This window comes from Coffea eugenioides, chromosome 3 (genome assembly GCF_003713205.1).
Source record: "Coffea eugenioides isolate CCC68of chromosome 3, Ceug_1.0, whole genome shotgun sequence".
Lineage (NCBI taxonomy): Eukaryota > Viridiplantae > Streptophyta > Magnoliopsida > Gentianales > Rubiaceae > Coffea > Coffea eugenioides.
Genome location: NC_040037.1, coordinates 20,645,332 through 20,664,394, shown reverse-complemented (window position 1 = coordinate 20,664,394; position 19,063 = coordinate 20,645,332). Strand labels below are relative to the sequence as shown.

Below are 19,063 nucleotides of genomic sequence, written 5' to 3'. Positions count from 1 at the left end.
AGTTCCAAGATTAGTAATAAATTACAAACCATTAAATAAAGTATTGCAATGGATTAGATATCCAATTCCTAATAAAAAAGATTTGCTTAACAGATTATTTAAAGCAAAAATATTTTCAAAATTTGATTTAAAATCAGGATATTGGCAAATATTAATAAATCCAAAAGATAGATACAAAACAGCATTCACAACACCCTTTGGACATTATGAATGGAATGTAATGCCATTTGGATTGAAAAATGCACCATCAGAATTTCAAAATATAATGAATGACATTTTTAATCCTTATAGTTCCTTCAGTATTGTTTATATAGATGATGTATTAATATTTTCTGAATCATTAGAACAACATTTTAAACATTTAAATATATTTTTAAAAACAGTCAAGAAAAATGGATTAGTAGTTTCTGCCCCAAAAATGAAATTATTTCAAACAAAAATAAGATTTTTAGGACATGATATATATCAAGGAACAATAAAACCAATCAATAGAGCTTTAGAATTTACTACTAAATTTCCAGATGAAATAAAAGATAAGAATCAATTACAAAGATTTTTAGGATGCTTAAATTATATAGCAGATTTCTTTCCCTTACAAAAAATTAAAACACAAGTAAACGATTAATGGAAGGCTGTAACAAAAACTTAAAAAATCGAGGCTATTATAATATATAAAAAATATTAAGGGGACTTACAACCATTTCAAAGGGAGAATAGAAAATCAAAGGGGGAGGGGGGCAGAATTGAATTTGAACGGGGCAAAAAAGTAAGAAAAACATGAGTAAACAGACCTCAAGAAACTGCTTCCACTGTTCATCGTCCATCATGAATGTGTAGTTTGTTGAGTCCCAACCCATACCAGTGCCACGCTTCTTGAAAGAAATGTAAAGCCGAGTCAGGTTCTGAAGGACATAGTACTTCGACTAAACAGTGGTGCAGGGGAATGAAATACCGAACGTCTCATTGAGCATTCTAGTAACCTCGGGGAGGACATGACTCCCGATGTTATGAGATGATATTTTCCCATTCCTATGCATAGTCAGGACATGGTGGGTATAGGCAATTTCATGTTCTGGCTTAAAAATGTTTCGTTCTGGGTACTTCACTCGTGGTAGACTCATTTTTTTTTCTTTAGGACAGAGAAACCAGAAAAATAGACGAACAAATTAAAAAAATGCACAACTTTGACCTCTACTTATCTAAAAGTTCAAAATACAATCTTGGGACACGTATTCTAATAAAAAGGACCACCACTTATAACTAACCTTGAAGTAGTTAGTGAGGCAAAGTTGCAAATCGTTTTCTCCCTGAGCCGACTTCGAAGAACAATTGCTAAATCCCCTACTCCTTTGCAAAGCTATATTAAATATGTAAAATGCACGATCTTAAAGTTCATTGAATCGATCTTTACCACAAGAATTAGATGAACTGTAATTACTCCTTACCCTTCCAAGCACGCCGAGTCACATTGGGCATGTAGCTCCAAAGGGCCCGCTCAAAGGACTAGACAATAGCCACAGCCGCATTACTTACATAAAACGGTACTACATAAGGTGCCCAAGTTCCAAAAAATACACTTGGGACAAGACGCAGAAATGTTTGGATTTGAAACAGAAATAAACTAGTTTCGCTGTATATAATATAAAAAAAGACCTCAAAAATACATCAATAAAAGTTTTACGGGCTGGTCTGATTAAACCAAGTTCGGCTTCAAAAGATAGTTGTCATTTCTAACTGTAGCGAATTAGGGAAAGGGGAACCAATAAACTCTTCAAAATCAGTGGAACAAGTATATTTAATCCAATCTCTGCAACAATAAGTAATATGCATATTTGAAACTCTCTTATTGCTTACCCATTCACAGAGGCTAAAGGCAAAGCATAAGCAGAGGAGGATTATGGTTCACTAATAGAGCACAACACCAGCAACTCACGCATAAGCAATATCCAAGTGGAGATGCAGCAAGCACATAACATAGACAAGTGCTGATTCATGTAAAACTTCAAAGGGCAGAGCCTAAAGTACAACTACAGCCAGCAATTTAAAGAGCAGGCTGAGCAGCAATCACAAAATGGTTCAATTTTGCAGCAACACAGACCCAATTGAGACACAGAATTAATGCTAAAAAGTACTACAACATGCAGCGACTCATTCTATTTTTTTTTTTGGGAAGAAGACATAAGTATGTTGTTGACCTTGATCCCTAACTTTTGATGTTTACAAAACAATGGATAATACTAATATCTCTTCAAGAAATATTTTCAGTTGTGAAGCAAATCAGATTCAAAGATCAAATGCAATTGAAAAGGACAAAAGCTGCTGAAAGCTGTCGGACGCTTGGATCGGACGTCCGATAATCATTGCGTAACTTTGGACGCATGAAAAACTCCACCACCGGACGTCCGAAGGAAATAAGATATTCCTCCTGGATCACTGACCTCGATTGGACGTAAGCATCAGACGTCCGATAGGATCTTTCAAAGTCGACGAAACCATCGGACGCTGAATATGTCTTCACCGGACGTCCGATAGAAACAAGATGATTTATCAAATCTCTTTGTTTGCTGTCGGACGCACAAAGAGCTTGCACCGGACGTCTGATAGAATTGAAAAAAATTTTTCAAACTCATTGCCTGCTGTCGGACGCAAAAAACAGGAGTACCGGACGTCCGATTCTCCAACGGCTAGTTGACTGTTCAGCTACTTTCTATCCGTTGGAAGCATTAATGAAGCACTTTGTTGGTCTCCTATAAATAGAGTATGGTCAGAATCTTCAAACAACTTTTGCACACTGAAGATACAAAAGATCTAGAGTAGTTTTAGTGAGAAAACACTCTCCAAAGAAGATTTGTAGTCTTAGTGGTGTGAGGTTCATTATAAGCTTTTCATTTGTGAGTGAATATTTCATGAGTGTAGCTCTGTGAGGGTTGTCCTGAGGGATAGTAAAACTTCCTAACTTGACCGAGTGGAGTTCAGGGTATGGAGGAGGTGAACCTTTCTTTGTACACAAGAGTGATTGTAATTCATCAATTTGAAGAAACTTGTTTGAATTAATCTACAAGCTCAAGAGGAGTTGGGTAGTTAATTGGTTTGCAATTCTTTCCTTTTTATTTACTTATTGTTATATTTGTGATCTTTACATTGCTTATCTCTTCCACTTGGTTGTCTTCGATCCTTACATATGCCAAAATGAAATTTCAAGGCAATAAAGATACAATATTAACCCAGGTAACCAACAAAGACAATGTATGGCAACAACCAAGTACGAATCAGTTCATAGTAGCAAAATCCAATTAATCCTACTATTATTCATCTCTGCAATTCAGTTGTCAAATTCTAGCACTGTTGACGGGTCAATTATGCTTGTTAGTAGTAGTCAAATTCATGTTCTTAGTTCACCAAATTGTTGTAGTTCACTAACAAAATCATCGGCAACACCCAATCACAAATCAATTAGCAGCAAAATGTATTTAAGGTTGCTGTTCACAACCAATTTCGGCAACCGATAAATTGGACAAATCACTGAATCACAATTAATACGCTGCTCAAGTTTCTTTTTCCCAGTTTCATCCCTTTTTTGTAATCGACGGAGAAAGAGAGATGAAGAGAAGTAGTTCAATTTAAATCATGGGCAGAATCATGTTACTGTAACTCTAATGTGTACGGTTATCCCCAAGCTAGTTGCTTGACTAACCTCAAGAAGCAGAGCGAAGTTGGACGAGGGAAACTTGTGCCTTGTGGAATCAGCAGCTCACCAAGAAAGATTTTTACTCGCAAACACACTTTTTAAGCAAGGGAGAGCCTTTGACGAAGTTGGCAGCAGTTCAATGTGCAGCATCTACAGCGTGTTTTGCAGCTCTGCTAGCAGTAAGGTATGGTGCAGCCGCCTCAAGTTTTTGGGAAAGAGACCGCCACAAATTTTTCCTGTGACACAAGCTCCGAAGTTGGCAGAAACTCAAGTAAGCAGAAGCAACATCGACAACAAAGTGAAATTTGGAGGAAGGAGATTTGTAGCTTCCTTCGTAGCGTTCTTAGCTCAACTTTAAAAGAAAGGAGACAAATTTTGAGAAACAGACAGCAACAGACCGAAAAACAAGTTTTACTCTTCTTACCCCTAAACGGTGCTGTTTGTCTACAGTGGGCACTATAGTATTTTGAAATTAGGTAGTTGACTACTTTTTGTATTTTGACTACAAAAACTGTTTCATGCAAAAACAACCGATTCAAGCAAAATGAATGTTTCTTGGCCATTAGCATTTAAAATCTTTTAGTTTCATGTATTTGTCCATATTAGCTTATTACTGTAGGTCAACAACAACATGTGTATCAAATTACTCTCATAAATTTGATTTATGACTATCGAATCACATTTTTAGCAGTCAACAGCTATTAGAGCAACCATAGCAAGAGAAACCACCAAGGTTCTATTGCATAACCCTTAATTGCAACTCATAAAGTTTAGAGAGTGAATTTTTACCTCAATCGACTTAAAGAGCTGGAATTTCTAACTGCACTCTAAGACTATCTTTCCCAAAAGTTTTGGTCATTCAAGTTTTATATTAGAAGTAACAAAAATGGTAGCAACATGTGGTAAGGTAGATATACATAAACTTTTCTTGCATTTTGACCCTCCAATTACTTGTCCAACTGCTAAATGTCCAACTTAATTCTCAACTTAAGCAAAAAAATTTGTGGTATTGGGGTTTGTGTAGTATAGAGGTCTAGTGATAGATTGACACTCTAAGAACAAAACATTATTAGTTGCCATATCTACTCTAAAGTTGATTGAATTTAATTTCTAGGAGACCAAACTCTAATACTAATTGTAAGATCCAAGTGTAACCTAAGAAGGAAGTGAATTAGATTATATATATAAAAAAAAAAACTAAACAAAGTATGGCAAATTTTCACCCAATTTTAACTAGTCAAATTTATCTAAGTTTCACACACTTAAGCAAGCAAAATAGTAAGGAAGACAAGGCAATTTAACTATACAATCAAGTAGTATAAGAGAGAACAATAAAAATATAGGAAATTGCAAATCAAACAAATTCCCAAACTTTTTTCAAGCTTGGAATTATATCCATTAATAGCTTCTTCAGTTGTTAGTGAAGCAAACCAACTTGTACATATAAGAGTCCACTCTTTACTCACCCTAAACACCCAATAGTTAAATCGAAGGGTTTTACAACTTCATTCAAGTTAACTTTCACTATACTACAATTGAATGTTCCCAACCAATTAAGAACTAAACTATACTTTACAGTCTCACAAAGAATATAATTGTACAAAGGGGAGCATTTTCTAGCCAAAATCACTATTAGAAACTTGTAATCAATTTAGAATTTTTTATTATATTTATAGGATTCCAAAATTTGGTCCAAAATGTCCTCCAATAGTTAAGGATTACCGAGCATCCGATTGTTGAGTCATCATTTGATACAAGCGTCTGATTAAAGATAAGAAGTTTTCTTGTTTAGATGTTCAAATGGCCAATAGAATTCCTTAATCTTCCAAAAGTCTGTTTGACAGGGGACCAAAGAGTTCTAAAATTTTAAATGAATTTTTTGAACAATTGACAGGGATGCTCTGCATTCGAGAAATTCATCCGATCAAGGTTGATATTTTCTTTTTTATGTTCAAACGTTGATCCTTAATTCTTGCATCTAAAGCTGCATCTGAAAATGAGTGTTGTTCCTATGAAGGTTGCTTCTAACATCTAATACTGCGAAGTGCATCCGGAGCTGCGTCCTACAGACAACGACAACTTCCATTCTTCTTGATTTTCTTTCCTTCTTTTTCCAAATGATCGACCACCTATTCTAACAAGATTGTCACTGAAATATGTTAGTCCAAATTATCATTTTGACTTGTTGATCATTAGAACAAAAGATTGATAGATCAAGGTCCTCAATTTATAAATACAATATATATATATATATATATATATGCTTGATTAATCTTGCAAGCACACAAGCTTATTAGTTTGGAGCTTGAGCTCGACTTGATTTACTACTTGAGTAGCTCGAGCTTGAGTTCAACCTCGATAAAATCGAATTGAGTCGAGTATCAAGTTGCTTGTTAGTAAGCTTGGTTCACTTGCACCCAAACTCTTGGGGTCCTCTTATGATGTTTCTTGGGGGAATTTTTGAATGGAAAATGGCTAATCTAACTTTTTAAGAAACCAAGCCTCATTCTCCCTAGTCTTCTTTGATGAAAATAGGCAATTTTACTCATGCTATGCATAGTAGTAACATGTTTTTGCTCACCCAAATCAGAACAACTGTAGAAAATTATGTGATAGTATAAATTCAAAGATTGATCATATAGACTAATAGATTAAAAGGGTAAAATCATGTATTGATTCTTTCTTGTAAATTTTGTAGATTGCCTTAATTAAAATCAAGACGATTATATATGGAATCACGAAACAAGTTAATGAAGTCGATCAATAGACCTATGTATTTAAGAGGAAGCAAAGTTTACATGACTATAAAAGATGTAATAATTAGACTCTTAATTGATTATAGTTGAAATGCATCATATTATGTTCAAGTAATATGTCACTAGATACATAATATATTTATAAGAACAAGGTCACAAATTTTCAAATTTATTTTTCTTGTCAATCAAGACTATAGTTATGTTGCTTGATTATAGAAGAAAGACCAAGGTCTTCTTGTAGTTAAATTGATGCTCTTCAACAATATCATCTGTGAATTGTACTCTTTCTAAAGCAATCTTGATAACTTTCCTTCCAAATATTATAGTTAGAGTTGGAGTCTTTTCAATACGTAAAAAACATGACCTAAACACAAGTGATAATTAGAAAGGGAAAAATCAAGAACAAATCCATCTAAATCTAAATCCAAATATACTCTGTCATAATGTCTCCTACAGAGAGACCATAAAGAAACCACCAAACAAAGCAAAGGTGAAAAATAACATTGATTTGTAGGTTAACATTCATTAATCACCATAAAGAAACCACCAAGAAAGTAGTATTCACAGGATGCATTCTTTGATTTTTCTTGGAATTTATTACTTAAAAAATACATGTAGTAAACATATTTTTCAAATAACACATTCATTGAATACTGATAAGTACTCAAAACACATTATATTGTGTGGTTCTTTTAGTAGTTTTTTATTAGAATATAGGATTGAAGTGGTGCTTATCTTAAGAGTTGATGTTTGAGTTTTGATTGATTAATGTTATTATCTTTGTCCAGTTTACTTGTTTTGTGTGGTTGCTTTTGTAGAAAAAGGAACAAGAAGTATAATACATGTTTCCGCCAAATCAAACAATGAGGCAAGAAGTGTATAAGTAAGGAAATGATGGTGGCGTAGAACAAAGATAGAACCAGCTATCAAAATGGTTGACCAAAGCCGGATTCGAAGAGCAAACCAGCCGAGTTTTTTTGTGTACACGGGTGGTTCCTAGACCGGTTCCTTAGCCAAAAATTAGCAGTGGAAGTTGCAACACTTGTGTAACTTTTGCAGCTTGATCTTTCTTGAGCCATTATTCCTTACTTGTGTTGGGAAGTTTGAAAAGACACTTTGGTAGCTACCACAATGCTCAAACATCATTAAGAATTACCTTTTTGTCACTTCAATTCTTCAAGATTCTATTGAAGCCACAGATCTTGACTTTTTAGAGATATGTTCACATTAAAGAAGAAAGACACAAGTCAAAGGGTTGAAAACTTCTCTATAGATACAAACATATGTCTTCTCATTTGAGAGCTTAACTTGGAGCAAGAGGGAAGAAGAAAATCACTCAAAATATAGCTCTAAAACTACAAGCTCCTAGTAATTAGTTTAGGAGTAGAATAGGCTAGTGTAGGTTTTATCCATTTTTATACTTGTAGTTAGACTTGGAAAAGGATTTGAGGAGCAAAGATGGAGAACTTGAGAGCTAATGTGATAAGGGTGGTCTCTCTCCTACTACTTTCTCTCCTGTATTTGATTTCATGATTTATTTATATTGCAAGTTTAGTATTTTTTATGTTTATTATGTTGTTTTAAAGTTTTATGTGTAGATATGTTTAATCTCTTCTTTGTTGGATGAAATAAAGTTGATTGTTTTCTTTATCCTTTAAGCAAGTATTTAGCACTTTTATTTGTAAAATCATGATTAATTGTTTATTAATTGTGATTATCTAAAGATGTTAGATCATTAACGAGAGTTGGGATTTAATATTAATTCAAGAAAGTGCTAAATCTAGAGAGTTTGCTCACAAAAGTGAAGGAGTATCCCTATGGCTTTTTATTCATGTTATTTCATAGAAACTAAAGGCCAAGGTTATAAACTTCAAAAATAGGGTCGTTTATCTAGCAAGATTAGAGAGAAAATCGAATCTAGGACTTTTTGTCATGTTTGTATCTTTTGTTTATTTATGCTTCTATTATAGTTTTACTTTCTTGTTATTTATATTAGTCTAAATAAGAAAGGAATTCGAGTAGTATCAATAATTGATCATTTTTCCCTGTGGAACTGACACTCAAATATTCCCTATAATCATGTACTTGTGCACATATAGTAGTGGAAGTTTGAGTATAATTTAGAATTCCTTGGCAATGGTAATAAAAATTTGATGAGCACCTTTAAATTATACTTAAAATTCTACTATTACAAGTGCATATATTGTACACAAATGTAGGGAATATTCGAGTATTGATCCCATAGAAAAAGATGCCCAACTATCGATACTATTCGAATTCCTTATTGTTGAACCATAAATAAACGATATTATTGAACCATAAATAAACAAAGATACAAATACAAGTTCCTAGATTTGATTTTCTCTCTAATCTTGATAGATAAATGACCCTATTATTGAAATTTATCATCTTTACTAAGTATGATGTAATTTTCTAATGTATATAGAATCTACTCTCGCAGTGAATCAACTATGCATATAACTAATCCATATCTACTCTAATAGTTGTGAAATTAGCAATAAGCTCATTAGTTTCCATAAAATTACATGAATAAAAAACCATAAAGGTGTTTTTCTGCTCTCGTGAGCGAACTCCCTAAATTTAACACTTTCTTGAATTAGTATCAAATTCCAACTCTCGTTGATGATCTAACACCTTTAAATAATCATAATTAGTAGCCAATTAATCATGATTTTATAAACGATAATGCTAAATACTTGCTCAAAGGATAAAAAAACATCTAAGTTCATATCATCAAATAAAGAAGAGATTAAACCTACCTAGGCATGACATTTTAGAAATCAAGGAAAATACACTTGTATTGTAATCAAATGTAAAATCAAATACAAAAGAGAAAGTGATAGGAGAGAGGTCACTCTTATCACATAAGTTCCAACTCTCTATCTTTGTTCCTTAACTCTTCATCCAATTATATCTACAAGTACAACAGTAATCGAACTAAACTACACCACCTAATCGAATCCTAAATAAACTACTAGAAGCTTCTAGTTTAAGAGCTTCTCGTAGAGAAGTTTTCAAACATTTTACTTGTGTCTTTCTTCTTCAATGTGAACATAGCTCCAAAATGTGAAAATTTGTGGCTCTAATAGAATCTAGAAGAATCGAGTTGACAAAAAGTTGTTTCTTGATGTTGCTTAAACTTTGTGCTAACCACCAAAGTGTCTTTTCAAACTTTCAAACATAAGTAAGGAATAATGACTCAAGAAAGATCACATGCATACATTGACGGAGCCAGGATTTTTTTTTTCTAGGGGGCCAAAATTTTCTTAATATGCTATGTTCAAAATAATTTCCATTCATTTAAATATATGACATCTAAAAAAATCAAGCATTAAATTTAACTATAAATATATATATAAACTGTCATAATAAAAACTAAAATTGTAAAAAATTAGGGGGCCAACTTTGTTTTATATAGATATTTACACACTATAAATTAAAATTTTCAAAACTTAGGGGGGGTGATGGCTCCGTCATTGCATGCACAAGTTGTGCAACTTGCATATAGGATTTCGGCTGAGTAATTGGTCAAGGAAAAAACTTGATGAGGAGTTTTGAATTATATTCAGACTTTCATTACCGCAAGTGCACAGGTCATACACAAGTATAGAAAATATTCGAGTATTGATCCTATAGGGAAAAATGATCAACTACCGGTGCTATTCAAATTCCTTTATTATTTAGACCAATATAAATAACAAGAAAGTAAAACTACACTAAGCATAAATAAAGAAAAAACACAAACATGAGAAAAGCTCCTAGGTTTAGTTTTTTCTCTAATCTTGCTAGATAAACAACCCCATTTTTAACATTTATCACGTTGGCTAAGTATGGCGTAATTTCTTAATGTATATGAAACCTACTATCGTAGTGAATTAATTATATCTATAACTAATTTATACTTCATGTCATAGTTATGAAATTAGCTATAAACTCATTAGTTTCAGTGAAATTACTTGATAAAAAGTCAAAAAGGTGCTCATCTACTCTCGTATGTGAATTTCCTAGGTTTAGCACTTTTTTGAACTAGTACTAAATTCCAACTCTTATTGATGATTTAACACTTTTAGATAATCACAATTAATGGCTAGTTAATTATGATTTTACAAACAAAAGTATTAAATACTTAATCAAAGGATAAACACAACAATCAAGTTTATTTTATCCAACAAGGAAGAGATTAAATTTATCTAGGCATGAAACTTTAGAACAACATAATAAAAATCAAAGAAATACCAAACTTTGTATTATAACTAAACCATGAAATCAAATACAGGAGAAAAAGTAGTCGGATAGAGATCATCCTTATCACATGATGTTCCAAATTCTTCATTTTTGCTCCTCAAATCATCTTTCAAATCTAGCTACAAGTACGAGAATGGATAAAAACTATAGTAACCTATATTACTCCTAAACTAATTACTAATAGCTTGTAGGTTTAGAGCTACATTTTTAGTAATTTTCTTCTTTCCTCGAGCTCCCAAAGCTAAGCTCTCAAATGAGAAGAGACAAACTTCTATTTATAGAGAAGTCTTCAATCCTTTTACTTGTGTCTTTCTTCTTTAATGTGAACATAGTTTCAAAAAGTCAAAGACTTGTGGGTCCAATGGAATTATGAAGAATTGAAGTGACAAAAAGTTATTTCTCAATGATGCTTGAGCTTTGTGCTAGTCACCAAAGTGTCTTTTCAAACTTTTCAACACAAGCAAGGAATAATGGCTCAAGAAAAGTTAAGTTGCATGAGGAACTGGTCCAAGAACCACCTGTACACCCAAAAAACCTTTTGCTAGTCGAAACAGGCTAAAGAACTGGCTTTGCTTGACTAGTTTGATAGCCAAGTCTGTCTATGCTCAATGCTGCGATCATTTTCTTGCTTAAATACTTCTTACTTGAATTGGCGGCAACATGTATTACATCCGTGTCCCTTTTTCTACAAAAACAACCACATAAAACAAGTAAAAATAGACAAAGATAGTAATATTAATCAATCAACCATCAAACATCACCTCTTAAATGTCACTTTAATCGTAGATTCTAATAAAAAATAACTAAAAATCTCCTAAAAAAGCCACAAAATATATATGTCACAAACCCAAAATGAAATGCAAAATATCTCTTGTTTCTATTTTTTACCTCCAATATTCCCTCCTTTTTTTTAGATTTATTAGTAGGCCCCTTGAACTGCACTTGTTATAGACAAAAATTACTTACTTTGTCATGAATACACATGCCTAAAAACAAGACATGAAATCGTGTGAAACTTGCTCAAAACAAGACATGAAATCATGCGTGATACTTGCTCTCCTAAACAGGTTGTAAATTCCTGTAATCAATGTTGGCTCCACATGTCAATCTTGTCTTCTAAAGTTATTTTGAGAGTGGCAAAATTGAAAATCTAGGCTGAAGCTCACTTTGATACGGCATTGTGTATAAAAAAGTTCAATTCCCAAAGCATGACAAAATTTTTGGGGTGGACAGAGTATTTGCAAATTTTTTTTTTCAATAACACTACTATTATTTGGGAAGGTAAGAGGTTGAGGTCATAGGGAGGAAGAAAAAAATTTTAAAAATTCTAAAATTGCCCCAAAAAATAAAAAATTTGAAAAGCACCCTTAAATTTTTTTCCATAAATATATCTATAGTAAAAATTTTAAGAAACACCCTAAAAACATTCAATCCATATAGACCCCCGATTTTATCCAATATTTACTTATCTGGTTATCTACTATTCACAAATTTTATATATGAAAATGTTTTTCTCTGGATATTTATATGCTACAAATTCTTTTGTCAATTAAAACCATATGAACTCAACGTGCACTACAACACAAATGCATACATAATTGATAAATAGATTGCACATTCGTAGGATTTGAATTGCAACATCCTCTTTGCTTTTCATTAGCAAGCACGTTACTAGTCCCAAAATATATTAAGTTGGTGAAAACTGTACTATTAAGGTGTATTTTCTCAAATATCATGGGGTGGAAGGTTGGGTTGGATGGTAAGGTGAGAGAAATTATAAATAGGAACTTCTAGGTTCAAAACTTTCAACTTACAAAAAATAAAGTCAAATCTATTTGATAATCAACTCAATACTTCAATAATAAGCTGAATAAGCGCGCGCATTGAATTGAAATATTTAGTTGTATGTGTCTTATTTTGTTTATAGCAGTACTATATTTCATTTTTATAGTATATTAGTCTTTCATCATATTACATTTCAGTCCAAATAACTGTATACTAATATTCAAAGTTTATCTGTTCGAGAGAATATGCATTTGAGTGTGTAATATCTGTTTATTGTAATTCCTTTACATTCAAGTATTTATTATTCCTTTGTTTCAATGCTTATGAAATTGATTACCGTTTCTCACTTGTTGAAATAAAGGGAGAAATAAGTACTTGAATGTAAAGGAATTAAAATAGACAAACGTTACTTGTCACCATCGATACGGAGCCAGAAGCCATTCCTCTTGAACTGAACTGGAAAACTAACCACATATCTTCCAAGGAAAATGCAGATGGAAAAAAAAGGAAAGAATGAATAGTATCACCCTTTTTCTCCCTATTTAACATAAAAACACTGATATCAATGCTAAAAAATGGGAGATCAGATGTTTGAGAGAGAGAATTTCTCCAATTCCAGCAAACTTCTTTCCCAAATTAGATTGTAAATGGGCGATTGTGTAAATCATGAAATAAAATATATACAAATAATGGATTAATCCGTGTGTTACTTTGATTCTTTCACACAATCTATTATTGATCATGGGTTGATACGTTACCATTTTACTTTTTATTCTTTTGACAAAAACATATATTATAATAATAGTTCTTACACACATAAAAAAATTTTTGAACAGTAAAAATCTATAATGTTACGCATTTGGCAAGTAATTTAAAGTATTTGTTATACGATTTTTGCAAATCTACTCAAACTCAAAAAGAAAAAAAAGGAAAAGAAAACCTTTAAAACAATTTGTATAAATAAATTAGTTTCTTAGGCTACTTAATTATCCAAATGCCGAACTAGAGTTTCAAATGAATTGAGTTGAATCGAATTTTGATCTAATAAAATTGAGTTTCGACTCAATTTTATTAAATTCGGACTCGACGAGGTTTTAATGTAAAAATTTGAGTTTGAGTACAACTTTAAATCTGAGTTTAATCGAACTTGAACTCGAACCAACTTGATGTTAAAAAAATAAAAAAATAATTATTTTATTTTTAAAAAATAAATAAAATATTTATTTTTCTTAATAAATAATAAAAATATTAAGAATATATATAATTTCACTAATATACATACATATACATATACAATATATATAATTTCATTAACTAGCGGAGCTTCTCTGTACTTGAATCGAGTTTGATAATTTGGTCGGCTCGTATTCAATTTGAACTCGACGTCGGATTGGCTTATTTCATTTGCAACCGCTCTCCAAACCCACCAAAAAGCCTACTAAACGTCATCGTTTAAGCCCGCTTTTTTTTTTTTTTTCCCCTCTTCTCCAGCGCAACGGCCATTTTCCTTGCCTCCCCTTCTCCACGATAATCCTCCTCTTCTTCTTCCTTGCTTGAGGAAACATCAGTCGCCCTTCTCCTTCTCCTTCTCTCCCACCTGTCTTCTGTTCTTTTTTAAGGGTTTCTGAGAAAACAAATTTGGCCTAAGATTGGTAAGGAGATCAGTTCCTTATCAGTTTCTTGTCGTTCTTGGTTGTGAATTTTCTTGTATTGAATTTGTTCGGTGAATGGATTTTCCTTAGGGATGTTCTTGGGGGATTATCACTGTCTTCTAAGTAATTCTAGTAAAAGTAAAGAGCAAGAGTTTTTGATTTGATTGTGGGTTGAAACGGGTTCGTCGAGTGGCTGCTTTTCTGACCCACTAGTCGACCCATCCCGAATCGGGCGGTGGGCTAGGGATGATTCTATTAGGAGGATGGGTAGCAACAGTAAGAGAATTTTCTTTGTTTTTTTTTTTTTGGATTCACCTAAATCTCCCAATTTATTCGGGTATGAATAATTGCTGAATTTTCAGATTTTCTGTTTGCTTTGAAAAAAAGGACTTTTTTCGGGTTTTTTTTAATATTGTGGATGAATGTTTCTTATGCAAATTCCTGATGATGACTTTGGTGTACTTTTTGAATGGTTTGAATTTATGGAACTTTTTTTTTGTATTTCTTAAATCATTCAGTATAATGAAAACAGGGTTGTGTTACTGAAGTGAAACGATCAGGCAAATGGCCTTAACCAACTTTATACTCACAGTGGCGGGTGTTGGTGGTGTGATTCTGCTGATGAGGACTGATATCAAGCAATCGGCTACCATCTTCAGACGCAATGTTCGACAGATTCGCCATTGGCTCGAGGAAGAGTCTGCTTCTGCTGCAAAGTATGCCTTCCTTTTAATATCCCCTATATTCGCCATTGTATGTCATGCTCTTATACTTATTCAGTCAGTTTTATAACGAAGAAAATGATTAAATGAAAAGAATTTCCATCTCTGTGTTGAAATTTTGATATGTATTTATTTCTCTTCCAATGCTTTTGTTAGTTTTTGTAGAACATCTGTTCTTTAATAAAGTAAGTGGATGATGAGCTTTTCTCCCTTGTGTGGATGTGTTTTTGTCGAGCAGTAAGCGATATGGTTTAAAATGTCATTTTCTGATTTAGTTTTAGGAAAATAAAAAGTTGGTTTTATTCTTTTGACATCTTTCATGTTGTTAACAACCAAAACTGTGGTTGTGGAAGAATCTGAATTCAGTGGTCAAGATCTTTGGTTGTTGAAAATCAGCAACAAATGTTTTCTCTGAGTTAAATGTACAATAACATGCGAACCAAAAGGCATGAAAATGTCCAAACAACTTGGACTGAAATCCTATTCTGGATGACTGATTTGCTTAGGGAAACAAGTAGAGCAATAATCCAACCTAATTTTGTCACTAGTGGTAGCTAAATTATAATGATTTATTCTTGTTGGCTAAAATGAGTTGGCCCTTTATATTTTTCTGCATTGGTTTGTGCATTAAGGTAATTAGTTACATTAGCATGTGCCTGCATGGATATCTCTGGGCAAGAAATAATGGATTTTTATGAGAAGTTCATGTTAATATGTTTTTTATAAATTAAGACAGATTAAAAAAATGAGAAACTACTCTATTTTATTTGGAAGACATAGTGAATGCAATTCCTTAATTATACATGTTAAAAGAAACAAAATGGTGGCCAAATTGACCCAGAAATCTTGGATGAGATTGGAGTTCCATATGAAAGAGTGGAATATAGAGAAGAGGAGGGGAACACTTATATGGTTGTGTTATCCAGCTAATTCTTACTTATGTTGTATGTGATGAGAAGAGCAACTTGGGAACTGGTGGTGAAATTTGATAATGTTGCCTATAAGAAGTATTGTGCCCTTCGTGTCCTGGTTTGCTGCGTTCTTTTGTTTGGTTTCCTTAACTGATATTTGTTAATGGAGCTTGGTATATCTTTTTTGTATTGGCAACTATATAATTGTGTGTTTGGTCCCATCTAGGGAAATGGAGAAGGCAAAACCAAAGGAGATACCTGGAAAGGATATACCCAAGGAGGAAAAGCACTAGCTTGGTCCTTGAAACCTGGGTTTATTTAAGAAACTGTACATTTTAGCAATTTTGCTTTAGCTTTTGGTCCATCTTTGTATAAATCTTTTGAGTTTGGAGAGCGAGTTTATGCTCTAGTTTGGATAATTGTGTCATTGGAAGGAAAAAGAAGTGAAAGTTTCCTAGTTTAACATTTAAAACGTGGAAGAGTAAATTGCATACTACCAGTTCATATCTTTGTGTTTTTGCCCTTTTTCAGTATCTACTGAGAATTGGGAAAAGTGAACAGACAAAATGGTTGCCACAGTTCTTCCTGTTGGTTATCAGTCTCATTTTGCTGTTGTGACAACAGAGCTGTTGAAACTGGAACCTTAAACCTCATGAAACCACCTAAAACCTTTAGATGGTGGAAACTTTCATGCTCATTGTTTCCAACCTGGACTAGACTGGATGCCTGGGCGATTGGACCGGTTAAGCCATCGATGGGTCTATTGTTCAGACTTGTCAGGTCTAAAAACCATAAGGGTTAAGAAACTGCTCAGTTGAGGTGGTGAGATTAAGAAACGGCGATGGGAGGGGAGGGTAGGATGACAACGCCGTGGTTTGTTTTGGGGCGGGCTCAAGCAAGTTAATTAGATTCCAACCATTTGATTAGACAAGGGTAATATTATCTCTTGAAAAAAATTGCTCTGACAAGAAAATTCTTGCTCTGACAATATCAAAACCCATTTCTATACAGACTAAATGGAGTAATTTGCTTTACCCAGCATCATCCAATTGACGAGCACACGTTACATCTTTATAAAGACGATGGCTCTGTTTGGATTTGCTTATTTTTCCACAAAGTATTTTTGTTTGAGGGATCTATAGTAATAAACTCCAAAACAACTCTAAAAACATATAATTTCCAATACACTAAAAAAAAATAAAAGAATATAACTCCTAAACTTCTTTTTTCTTCTACAAACCACCACCACAACCATTCCCTCCCTCCCTTCTCAGTGACCTCTAGTGCGCGACCCTCCCTCCCTCCCTCCAAGCCCTCTTCCCCTTCTTCCTCAACCAGCATTGCCCCCCTTCTCGGTGACCTCTAGTGCGCGACCAAAGTTGGTCGTTAGCCCCCTCCCTCCCTCCCTCCAAGCCCTCTTCCCCTTCTTCCTCAACCAGCATTGCCCTCCTTCTCGGTGACTTCTAGTGCACGACCAAAGTTGGTCGTTAGGGGAGGAAGAGGGCAGAGGGGACTAGGTTGTGTGAGGAAAAGGGGGTGGAGAGGGATGGGAAAGGAGAGAGAGGGAGGGAGAGAGGGGTGGTTGCTAGCAGTGATAAGTGATGGTAAGTGATAGGAAATTTTTAACAAATTTATATAAAAATATTCAAAATAATTTAAATTCTAAAAATATCCCAAAATACAATTTTAAAACACCGAATCTAAATGAATCATCTACAATAAATTTTTTTCGCACGCATCGCTATGGTAAAGGTTTTGAAAAACATCTCTAAAAACACATGATCCATACTGAGCTTTTCTGGTGATCTTAGGCACTTTGTTGAGGAACTGTGATGAGACTTGGTAATTGAACTCTTTTGGATTTTAGCAAATAACAAACCATTTAAGAAAAGTTGAACTCTAACTACAATTCTTGCAAGGTAAGAACAAAATAATATAAAGTACAATCACCACAATATTCCCTGAGATTTTCCAAGCCTTCTAAAACAGAGGAATAGACGAGCATCCTTTCTATCGCTGTAAAAATAATTGGCATTTGAGGAAAATAATGACAAGCATTAGTAGATAAATTAAAACTAGGAACTCAAGAGACTTCCAAGCAATAACCAAATTTGTAAACGACCAACTAAGCAATTCATATAGCTCTCAAAAGTTACAATCTTAATAAGACAAAATAAAAATTTTTCTTAGCCCATATAAACGCAAAAGGTGGCTCAGTCATAGTGACCCATAATTCACTCATATGAGGATATTTTTATGAACAAATTAAAGTTTAGATCAAATAAAATCATCGTTACATAACAGCACCAGTTAAGTCATTAGCACCCACCAATGGAACACAACTATCTTCTATACAAATAGGTCCACTTGAAGTTTAGAGCAGAAAACAAAGAAAAAAAAACTACTATTTACACCCGAAAATTTTGTAATGTTATTGTTAGAGAATTTAAATAAATTTAGAGACTTCACCAAGTTTCAAGAGCGAGTTTAATGTAATAGAAGTTCTCATCATTTTGAATAAAAAGCTGAATAAGTTTGAGGCTTTTGTTGCTTTGAGCATAACCTTAACTATGATTTGTCATTTTATTAACTGTTGCAAGGGGGCGTCCATTTGGGGGAGAGGGGCTAGTGCAGTTGGAGTCTAGTACGGTTTGCTATGACTATTGTACCTTTTTATATTATTTAGTGTATAATTACATTACATTATTGTATTCAAAGTAAAAGTGGTGTGCATGAATAAAATATTTGACATATATTCAGTACAACATTATGATGTATTTGTGCACAAAAAATTTAAATATGTACAACGACTGGACAGAATTGTACAAAACACAATTGTATTGAGTCCTTGTCCGTTTGGACATTCTAATATACGCCTTCTGCATATAGCTATTGCTTATTTTTAGTTTTCTTCATGGGTTCACATTTATATAGTAAAATATGTTAAACATATTACCTAGAATTTCCTTAGCTCACTAAGGGCAATAGGAAACATTCACTAATCCTGAGTTCATTTTTCCCATGAGCCATATGAATTTCAAACTTAAAAAGTGCAAATCCAATTTTTTGGTTAGTTCAACCATCTTTATAGCACAGATTAGATTTAACAACATAGAATATGTCAAAAACGTTAATTGGTTATTAAATCACGCTTTATTCTGCACAACTTTGATAGACTTATGATTTAATAAAGACGTACTTGTTCAAACAATTAAGTTATTTAGATACATAAACTTCTAATTGTCAAACTTCAAATCCTGAACTGACATGTAAAAATTTGCCC

The 19,063-nt window shown here is 33.3% G+C and overlaps 1 long non-coding RNA gene across 1 annotated transcript; it reads left to right on the top strand.

Moving 5' to 3' along the window:
* The first annotated feature begins 13,952 nt into the window (after positions 1-13,952).
* LOC113765350 lies at positions 13,953-16,288 on the top strand. The gene is made up of 3 exons (XR_003467714.1): positions 13,953-14,147; positions 14,680-14,863; positions 16,007-16,288. It is a non-coding gene; the product is annotated as an uncharacterized LOC113765350 (long non-coding RNA).
* Positions 16,289-19,063: the final 2,775 nt, after the last annotated feature.